Genomic DNA, 9,831 nt, shown 5'->3' on the forward strand with positions numbered 1-9,831 from the left:
GAATACCCTCTATACATATGAAATAATATCTACCGGAAATCAGATGAGTTGATTTGTATTTTGTATTCTATACTATGTTTTCTTTATATATTAAATATGAAGTTCTTACTCTTTCTGTTGTTTGGAAAGATCAAACACACGATGTTCCTATTTCTTTATTTCGTGATGAGTCGTATGCTTGCGACAATAACGACAAAATTTTTTGAATTCTAATTGTCCGGGTGTATTGTGGCGATTCTTTTGAGTACTATATCTAGAAATCCCCGTCGATTCCTCATTGGCACCTTTTCGAACACAACTGATGCATTCCAAAATAACTCTGATTCTAACATCTTTTCCCTTGGCCATGAACCTCCTTTTCTTTTTGGATTGACTTAACTTAATTCTTCTACTTATTCTTTTATTCTTCTATTTTGAATCCGAAGAAGAAGAATAAAATTCATTAGAATAATTTTTTTTTATTCTTTAATTAAGTAATAAAAAATAGAGAAATAATTAAAGAATACAATCCTTGTCGAATTAGCAAAGATTTTGGTTCGAAATCCTTTCATTTAATTAGCCAGCCCCGCCTTTTCTATGCTCTGATTTCTGAGGCCTTATTTAGCTTGGGTACCCCTTTAAATTGAATTTCTATTTTCAAAAATGGGGTTTACCAAATTTTTAATGACTCTGAGGTTCAACCCAATCCATCTTTTCTTTCTTTTTCCTTCCGATACTAAAAAAAGATTGAAAAGGATCAAATTTTGTCATATCACGAAGAAATCTATCCCTCCCATAGCAATAACTAGAATTAAAAAAAAGGGAATGACAAAGCATCTGGGAATAAACGATTAATTTCTATCAATAAACCTGCTAAAGCACCAAACCATAGAGTACTTAGCACGGGTGCTACAGAGAGATATGTTTTTATATCCCGCATTGAAAATCCTCCTTCCTTGTTGGAATACATATATGATCATAAACTCTTGCCCAAGATTGTTATGCTATATATAAAATGAACCATATCGACGAAATTTTCCTATCCCTAAAAAAGAAAAAGATGACCCCTTCTTCCTATATATTACCAAGGAAAAGTAATCCTTCTTTTATAGGCGAAATTATATTGGATTTTATATGTATATAATTCCTTAATTATATGAGACCAAAAAGAAGAAATGACACGAGGGTTCTATATATAGATAGAGAAAGAAAGAAGAAGAAAATTATGATGTGGAAAAGAAGACAGGAATTGTGTACAATGGCATTGTACAACAATTTAATTTGGAAAAGGGATGTAGCGCAGCTTGGTAGCGCGTTTGTTTTGGGTACAAAATGTCACAGGTTCAAATCCTGTCATCCCTACCTATTACTTCTTTCTTCTTTATAGGCAGTAGCGACGAGATCAATTAAAGTAAAGTGGGTATAACTTGAATTTGTGGAGACTATACGTACGTGAGATACATTAGGAATAGAAAAAGATTTTCTTTTTGAATGAATGAAAGCGCTCTTAGTTCAGTTCGGTAGAACGCGGGTCTCCAAAACCCGATGTCGTAGGTTCAAATCCTACAGAGCGTGATTCCATCTATTTTATGTCGAAGCAGAGTAAAATAACTTAACAAAATTGAATTGTAACTCCAATTTCAATTTGACCTCCTCTCTGGTCTGGAGGAGGTCAATCAAAAAAAAAAAATGACTCAATCAAAGATCCAACTGATCCCCACGCCTGTATTGCAAATACGCAGTCACGAATAATCCCGCTAAAGTAATAGGAATTAGGCCTAAGACGATTCCAAATAGAAAAACTTCAATCATTTCGATTTGTTCGAGGGGATAAAAAAAGAGGTACGATCTATCCCTAAATAGTACTCTAAATTATCCACGAATCTCAATGACCAAGAAAAGAATTCCTAATTAGTCTGGAAAAGAGTCGTAGAATGCCAGGAATCCCAAAGAAAGATTTTTCTTTTCTGAATTATAATTATTCAGTCAATTCAAATAAGGCGTATCTTGTTCAAGCCAATAAATAGAGCTGGGGTTATAGTTAAAGCAGCCAGTAGAAAACCAAAATAACTAGTTAAAGTAAGCATGAAAGAGTTAAATTCCATTTATTTTTTTTTACTACACTACATATGTTGGTAAAGCATTTACCTAAGTTATGGAAAATTCATAATTCATCAGTTATTTTAGATAATACTAAAAAACAAGATAGAGTAAGATACAGAAGTGTAAAAGAAAGTGGATTCATCAGATGATACATGAGTCCCTAATTCCGAATCAAGAGATTTGTTGTGGAATTTGTCAATTGAGTAAAGTAATAATATTAAGAACTAGATCATCTAACCCCATTGAATGAAAAAAAGAAATTCAATTTTCAGGGAAATTTTTGAATAAGAGATAAATAAACAATTGAATTTGAAAAAAAAAACTTCTTTCTATTTTGGATAATTTCTTTTTCAATAGGACCCTCTTTTTGGAGTGAACGATCGAATATTCCCCTATTCCTTCTTATTTTAACTGATTGTATTCCATATGGAATAAGAGGAGAACAAAAGCATTCCACGACCTGCCAAGGGGCTGTTAAAAAAAAAAAAAAAAGAAAGCTCTTCCTTGAATTTACTTTATTTTTATTCCTTTTTCGAACTCCAACCAAAGTAGATTCGAAGACGAGTCACTTCAATTATCCTTTTAAGTTCTATTCTATCTTCTGTCTTTCCCTATTTCATCTCGTAAAGTTCCGCGCTCGCAGTTTGGTCAAGAAAGTTAGACCTAATCCAACAAACAATACAAGGATGAATTACGAATTATGAAAGGATAGATTTCACATATACTTGTCCTTGTATTGTGTCAGTATGAGAATATCCTTCCTAAATTATTTATCCAAACCTATTGATCATTAACTTAGATTTTCCCAAGATTTTGGCTGCTATTCCGAATTACTCTATTATTCCGAAGCCAATGAAAAGTAAGTAGAACCTACAAAAATGGGGTTTTCTATTGATGCCTTGAATAACATATAGCTTACCTATAGACAAAAAAAAAATAAAAAAGTAATTATGTTTCGGAACCAGGCAAAACCAGATTGCTGTGCCATAGGAAGGATAGCTATACTAATTCGGTATACTCAAAATACACCTTTGGTACAAAATTGACAATCTCACAAGGATGAAATATCAGTAATTTTCTATTTACTGGTCGATCCCATCTTTTACGGAATCAATTCCTTTTTTGAATGTACAAAAATTTTGGGAGTTCAGCATGTCTGGAAGCACGGGAGAACGTTCTTTTGCTGATATTATTACCAGTATTCGATACTGGGTTATTCATAGCATTACTATACCTTCCCTATTCATTGCGGGTTGGTTATTTGTCAGTACGGGTTTAGCTTATGACGTGTTTGGAAGTCCTAGGCCAAACGAGTATTTCACGGAAAGCCGACAAGGAATTCCGTTAATAACCGACCGTTTTGATTCTTTAGAACAACTCGATGAATTTAGTAGATCCTTTTAGGAGGCCCTCAATGACCATAGATCGAACCTATCCTATTTTTACAGTGCGATGGCTGGCTATTCACGGACTAGCTGTACCTACTGTTTTTTTCTTGGGATCAATATCAGCAATGCAGTTCATCCAACGATAAAACAAATTCCAACTATAGAACTATGACACAATCAAACCCGAATGAACAAAATGTTGAATTGAATCGTACCAGTCTATACTGGGGTTTATTACTCATTTTTGTACTTGCTGTTTTATTTTCCAATTACTTCTTCAATTGAGAGAAAGAAAGAGACTAATAAGAATTCTCTTATCCCATTTGGAAGGATACCATCCTTATAACTACCCATGACTGTTTTTGTCTCTAGCATGACCAATTGATAAAATGTGGAGGAAAGTAGGGGAAATGGCCGATACTACTGGAAGAATTCCTCTTTGGCTGATAGGTACTGTAGCTGGTATTGCTGTGATTGGTTTAGTAGGTGTTTTCTTTTATGGTTCATATTCTGGATTGGGTTCATCTCTATAGTAATCGGAGGGACCAGATTGTAAACATGAAAAAGTAGGAGCTTAGCGGGTCCTTACCCCCCTTTATCTGATTAGAGCGGAAAGGACCCGCGGAATTTTTATTTTACTCTTATAACGCGAATTGAATCTATTCGATTCACTCTTATGAAGCAACAAGAAAAAGAGATCACTCGAGGATCCAATATCTTATTCCACGAAGGAAGTATCCTGAAAATCCTTGATTTAGTTTCGAGTAATAAACTAATAAAACCTTAATCAAAACTATTCAACTAGCCTAAAAATAAAAAAACCTTCAATGGAAGAGTTTACTTTTTTTTTGCAAAATTTCTGTAAATTTGAAGTTGAACTTAATTAAACAAGCCAAGCAATTTGCTCACAATCACAAGAAATTTTTCCCCCGCCATATTTTCTTCCCCTCTGTTTGTCCACTACCTCGGCTAAACCTAAGCAAAAGAAAAAGAGGTCCAAGAGACAGACCCGAATAAAGAAGAAATAGTAATCTTTGACGAATTAGGAAGAAAAAGGATTCTTATTTTGATACAAGAAGAATCGGCACAAGAAAAAGGCTTTTTCTTGTGCCGAATAGACGATTAAGAAGACCTGCAATCCCTCCGAAAAAGAAGAAATTTTAATTTGATTGTTCTCGCCTTTGCCTTGGATTCTCTTCTTTTGCATGGGATATAAATAAGGAATTCCAGACATCTCATAAACAAAAAGCAGTCTAAACAAAAAAAGGATTTCCAAAATAGATCATAGATAATTCTAGCAATTGCCAATAAATCGAGGCTTTTTACCAACTTGATGGTAAGAAATCCCGGGACCTAGAAATTCATTTCGTACAATTGAACCTTTTCAAACTGTTTCTTTTTGAGAACCAAAAAAACTTGTGCCAAAATAACGGATGCGAAGAAGAACAAAAGGCCTTGGACACGTAATGGATCCTGAAGCACGATTTCTGCGTCCCCCTGACCAAAACCTCCCACATTAGGATTGCTTGTTAATGGTTGATCAAGCTTGATGGATTCCCCCTCTGAAACAAGAAGTTCTGGTCCGGGAGGTATAATATCAATCACTTGGCGTCCATCTGATGCATCAACTATGGATATTTCATACCCCCCCTTTTCTTTACGTAGTATTTTTCTTACTATACCTGTTGACGTAGCATTATAGACTGTATTGTTACTCTTGCTACCATCAGGATAGATCTGTCCTCTTCCTCGGTTTCCCCCTACATATATGGGATATTTTAAGAAATGAGCATCTTTCTTCGTAGCAGGATCAGGGGAAAGAATGGGAAAGACAATTTCACTATATTTCTTACCGGGAACAGGGCCTATCACAAGAATGTTTTTTTTATCGGGACGATAACTCTGAAAAGCAAGATTTCCTATCTTTTCTTTTAACTCAGGGGAAATACGATCGGGCGGCGCTAATTCGAATCCCTCGGGCAAAATAAGAACAGCACCTACATTCAACCCTCCCTTTTTTCCATTAGCAAGAACTTGTTTCAATTGCATATCATAAGGAATTCGAAGAACTGCTTCAAATACAGTATCGGGAAGCACAGCTTGGGGAACTTCAATATCGACGGGCTTGCTAGCTAAATGGCAATTGGCACATACAATTCGTCCAGTTGCTTCTCGTGGGTTTTCATAACCCTGCTGCGCAAAAATGGGATATGCATTTGAAATAGATGTCCGAGTTATTACGTATATCATGATCGATACAGAAATCGATCGAGTTATCTGTTCCTTTACCCAAGAAAAAGTATTTCTATTTTCCATGTCCAATCGCAGATCCCAGAATTTCTACAATAAATTAGATAGGTAGCTAAGCTAATCTAGTTCCCTATACACGAATCTGTTGTCATTCTACTGCAACAGTTGTACTGCAATGATGAATACCTTAAAGTAGGTATAAATAGAAAGAATTTTGCTAAAATGGAAAAGGGCTTTCTTTCTAAAAAAAGATGCTTGCTAATTTGATTAATATTAATATCGGGAGATCAAATGAATTTATGCTTCACTAATTGAATGATAAATGACTACAAGCGAAGGAGATAGACGATTTAAACAAAAAAAGACCCAAAATTTCAAACATGTATCTAGAATTACTGGAAAACTACAAACAAAAATAGTGAAAATAAGCTCGTTAGGAGCCCATCCAAAATCGTTGTAGACCCAACGAATTACTAGTTCCCAACCACGGGTGGAGTGAAATCCAACAAAAAAATCAGTAACTAAAAGAATAAAAAAAGCTTTTATTGAGTCATTTAAATTATAGAAGAATTCCTGAACCCAAGAATTCAAAATGACAAGTTCCTCTTTACCCAGAAAAAAAGAACCACTTAGAATAGCCAAACAGATTATATTTGTCGAGAAATGCAAAATGGTATGGAGATGATCCTCATTATTTATTTTGACCCATTGTATTATTTCCTTGTGTATTCCTGTAGGAGGTTTTTGTACATGTGTCTTTAGTTTCCCTTTTATCATCTCGTCCAAGAGAGAAAGTTCTTCTAATTCTATGAATCTTTCTAGAATCCTTTTCTCTTGAATATCAGTTAAGAGAGTTTCGGATTGCCTGGTATTCCACCAATTCTTAATCCAAAGTTCCAGACATTTGTTAAATGAGGAAGAGACCCCCCAAGGCAAAAGTACGATAAATACAAGATATAGTAAAGAAGGCAATGCTTTCTTTTTTTTCATTTTTGATCTGTAAATGGAGTTGTTAATGAATATGCTTCATTCGCTGACTCTATTCCATTCCCTGACTCTATATGATGATATTTCTATTTCATGATATTTCTATTTCTTTGAAGCAAAAACTCTATAGGTTTGATACCCTGTATCTATTCTTCTTTTTTGTATATTAGTTATTAGTGGAATTTCAGTGCATTGGGTTCTTTCTTAGATCTAGATGGAATGAAATAGTGAAATAGAATAAAAAAAAAGCCCTTTCGGATGAAAAAGGAAGAATAGTATGCGATATATCTAACTTGGATAAAAAAAAATTAAAAGCAAATTTCTCTTATCCTCGTTTGTTCCTTCCTTTAGATAAATACTTAAAAATCCCCTTACAATAACAAATCCAATTTAGAAGGGACTTCCTCCCTGTGTTGAGAAAACTTTTCTTCTTCCAATTCTTCTTTTCTTCATTCAACTCAGTTCAAAAAAGATACCTCAAAATACTTCAATTGGTACGCGCAAGAAATAGGCCAATTCGGCAGCTTTTTGTTCAATTTCTCGTGGAGTAAAAAATTTATCATCAGTACGAGTCAAGGGAATGATCCCCTGGCCCCGGATTTCCATATAAAGAATACGACGAGGATAAAGACCCTCTTTAACCTGAATTCTAATTGATTGGATATCCCGCATAAGGAATCGAAGGAAGACGCGACGTTTTATTCCAGGGAATCCCCAACGAAAAATGCACACTATTCCCTCTTTTCTATCGAATCGGTCATAACCACTACCTACATTCCACAAAATAGTACACCACAAGTAGGAGCTAATGAATAGGCCTGCGATTCCGTAGAAAGACATCACGACCCCCTGCGGAAAAAAAAGAATTTCTTGAGATGGAAGTATAGATATAATATTCTTACCAAGATAACTGGAAATCCCAACCGATAAGAATCCTAGTGAACCTAGAAAAAGAATACAGGCCCAGAAAAAATTACCCCTTTTTCGAGAACCTTTTAGAAGTTCTACCCATATGTGTTCTGATCGCCAATTCATATTAGATATACTAAATCCAGCAGCGGTCGATTGAAATTGAGAGAATAAGCTAAATAATTTTGACTTTACTTTTTTTGATTCTGAAATCGCCTTCAGCAACTAGTACTCCTGTGAAATAATAGGTTAGATACATTGACTTTCTATTCAAAAAATATTCGTTGATTCAATTAAAATAAATAAAATAAAACTCGCTATACCTGGCTCTGCATATTCATGCATTTATGCTCGTAGCCTATATCCGCATCCATAACCGTTTTTCATTTGTGTGTAGAAAGTGTGTGTAGAAAAAGCCACATACCCTACCATATTATATTACTTACACTAAAAAATACTAGACAATCTTATTTTTTTGCACATAAAGAAATAAAGAAGTCATTGCAATTGCCGGAAATACTAAGCCTACTAAAGGCACGAAAATAGAAGGTAAGTTTAAATCCGTCATGGAATAGGTGTCTCAATTCAAATTTACTATTTCTATCTAGTCGAAAAATATCTTAAGATTCTTATGATATAATTAAGTATATCTATTATAAGGAATATTGACTATTGTATTGTATTTTTTATTTTTAGTTTGAAAAATATTCTGTAAAAAAAATGAAAGGATAATAAGAAAATTCCAAAAAAGGAGAACTAATTAAAAAGATTTTATTTTGATTTTCCCATCCTCATGGCCTTTCTATCTTTCTAATCTAATTTGAAATTGGATTCAAAAGAAAGCGGTTAGAATTTACTTCCTGCATACATACTTCTCTAGAAGCGCATACAATAATGCGTGGTAAAGGCGGAAAAATAGTATATTCAATCAAAATCAAAGGGCAAATTATCTTACCTACTATAGATCCCCTACTACCCTCTTAGACTTTAAAAGGCGATATACCACCCAAAGAAAGGGTATGAAAATGCCGGGTGGAGTTAGCTTTTCGACGAAGACCTGTCCCGTGCAGCGAAGCCCTGTTAGTAAGACCCCCCGCAATAATGGATTATAGAAGAATATTATTCCAAATACTCCTCTGGACGCATATAGTAGCATTGCGATTCCGAATCTTTTTTATTTATGAATATGAACAGAAAAAATTCATTGTATCGTTGGGTCGGAGCGGAGGTTTGGTCCAGAAAAATTAGAAACAAAACGTCTACTCTACCGCATTGAAGTCTATAGCGCTGTATTTCCACGAAAGTATAATTCTTACCATCAGGATACGATCCTTTCTTTTGAACTAAACGTCTCTACGATGGGTCCAGGTTCTATGTCCAATCCCAAATCAAGGATTTCTCGCTCTTGATCGGAGTCATAAACTAAAAAAAAACTACCTTTTTATCCTTTTTCTCAAGGTTATAGAAAACTTCCTTATCTAGTTCTAGCATTTTGAAAAAAAAAAAATGCTTCTTTTTTTACACACAGTTCGAGTCACTTGTTGACTCACGATTACGCCTGTTAAAAGTTTCAAACGTCCTCTTTTTTGAAATTGAAAGAGAGTCCTATAAAAAGGTCTAACTTCCAAACTATGTCTTTTTTCATTCATTCTCCTTTAGTTTTTTTCTCTATCTAGAAGTGGAATAGAATAACCCGGTTGAAGGGTAATGATCATACGTCTGTAATGCATTGTATGGCCCAGAATAGGTCCTATTCTTCTACCTTTTCCAGGTAGTCGATGGCTATTCACAGCTACCACCTTAACACCAAAGAAGAGTTCGACCCAATGCTTTATTTCTGTCTTAGTGAATCCCGATTCGACATTAAAAGTATATTGATTCTTTCCCAATAAACGAAGACTTTTTTCTGTAAATACTGCGTATTTGATTCCATTATCATTATCATATGATAATACTATATTTTATTATTTTATTATTTTATTTGTATTTCTTTATTGTATTATACCTTAATATATATATTCTAGATATATAGAATAGACGAATCTCAATTTGTCAAGTCTCATGATCATATCATGATCTATTTTTATTCGGCTCAATCTTTTTTTTCTAAAAAAGATTGAGCCGAGTTTAATTGCAATCAATTAGAAGAATAAAGAAGAATTACTGCATTTCATAACTGATTTTTTTCTCTTTTTATTTCGTTTCTTTTTTATTT

The 9,831-nt window shown here is 34.2% G+C and overlaps 2 non-coding genes across 2 annotated transcripts; both read left to right on the forward strand.

Moving 5' to 3' along the window:
* Positions 1 to 1,267: 1,267 nt before the first annotated feature.
* Positions 1,268 to 1,341, forward strand: TRNAP-UGG (transfer RNA proline (anticodon UGG)). Its single transcript has one exon. It is a non-coding gene; the product is annotated as a tRNA-Pro (tRNA).
* Positions 1,342 to 1,480: 139 nt separating this feature from the next.
* TRNAW-CCA (transfer RNA tryptophan (anticodon CCA)) lies at positions 1,481 to 1,554 on the forward strand. Its single transcript has one exon. It is a non-coding gene; the product is annotated as a tRNA-Trp (tRNA).
* The last annotated feature ends 8,277 nt before the right edge of the window (positions 1,555 to 9,831 follow it).

The sequence above is a fragment of the Triticum urartu genome, unplaced genomic scaffold (genome assembly GCF_056163025.1).
Source record: "Triticum urartu cultivar PI428250 unplaced genomic scaffold, HENAU_Tu73 scaffold2, whole genome shotgun sequence".
Lineage (NCBI taxonomy): Eukaryota > Viridiplantae > Streptophyta > Magnoliopsida > Poales > Poaceae > Triticum > Triticum urartu.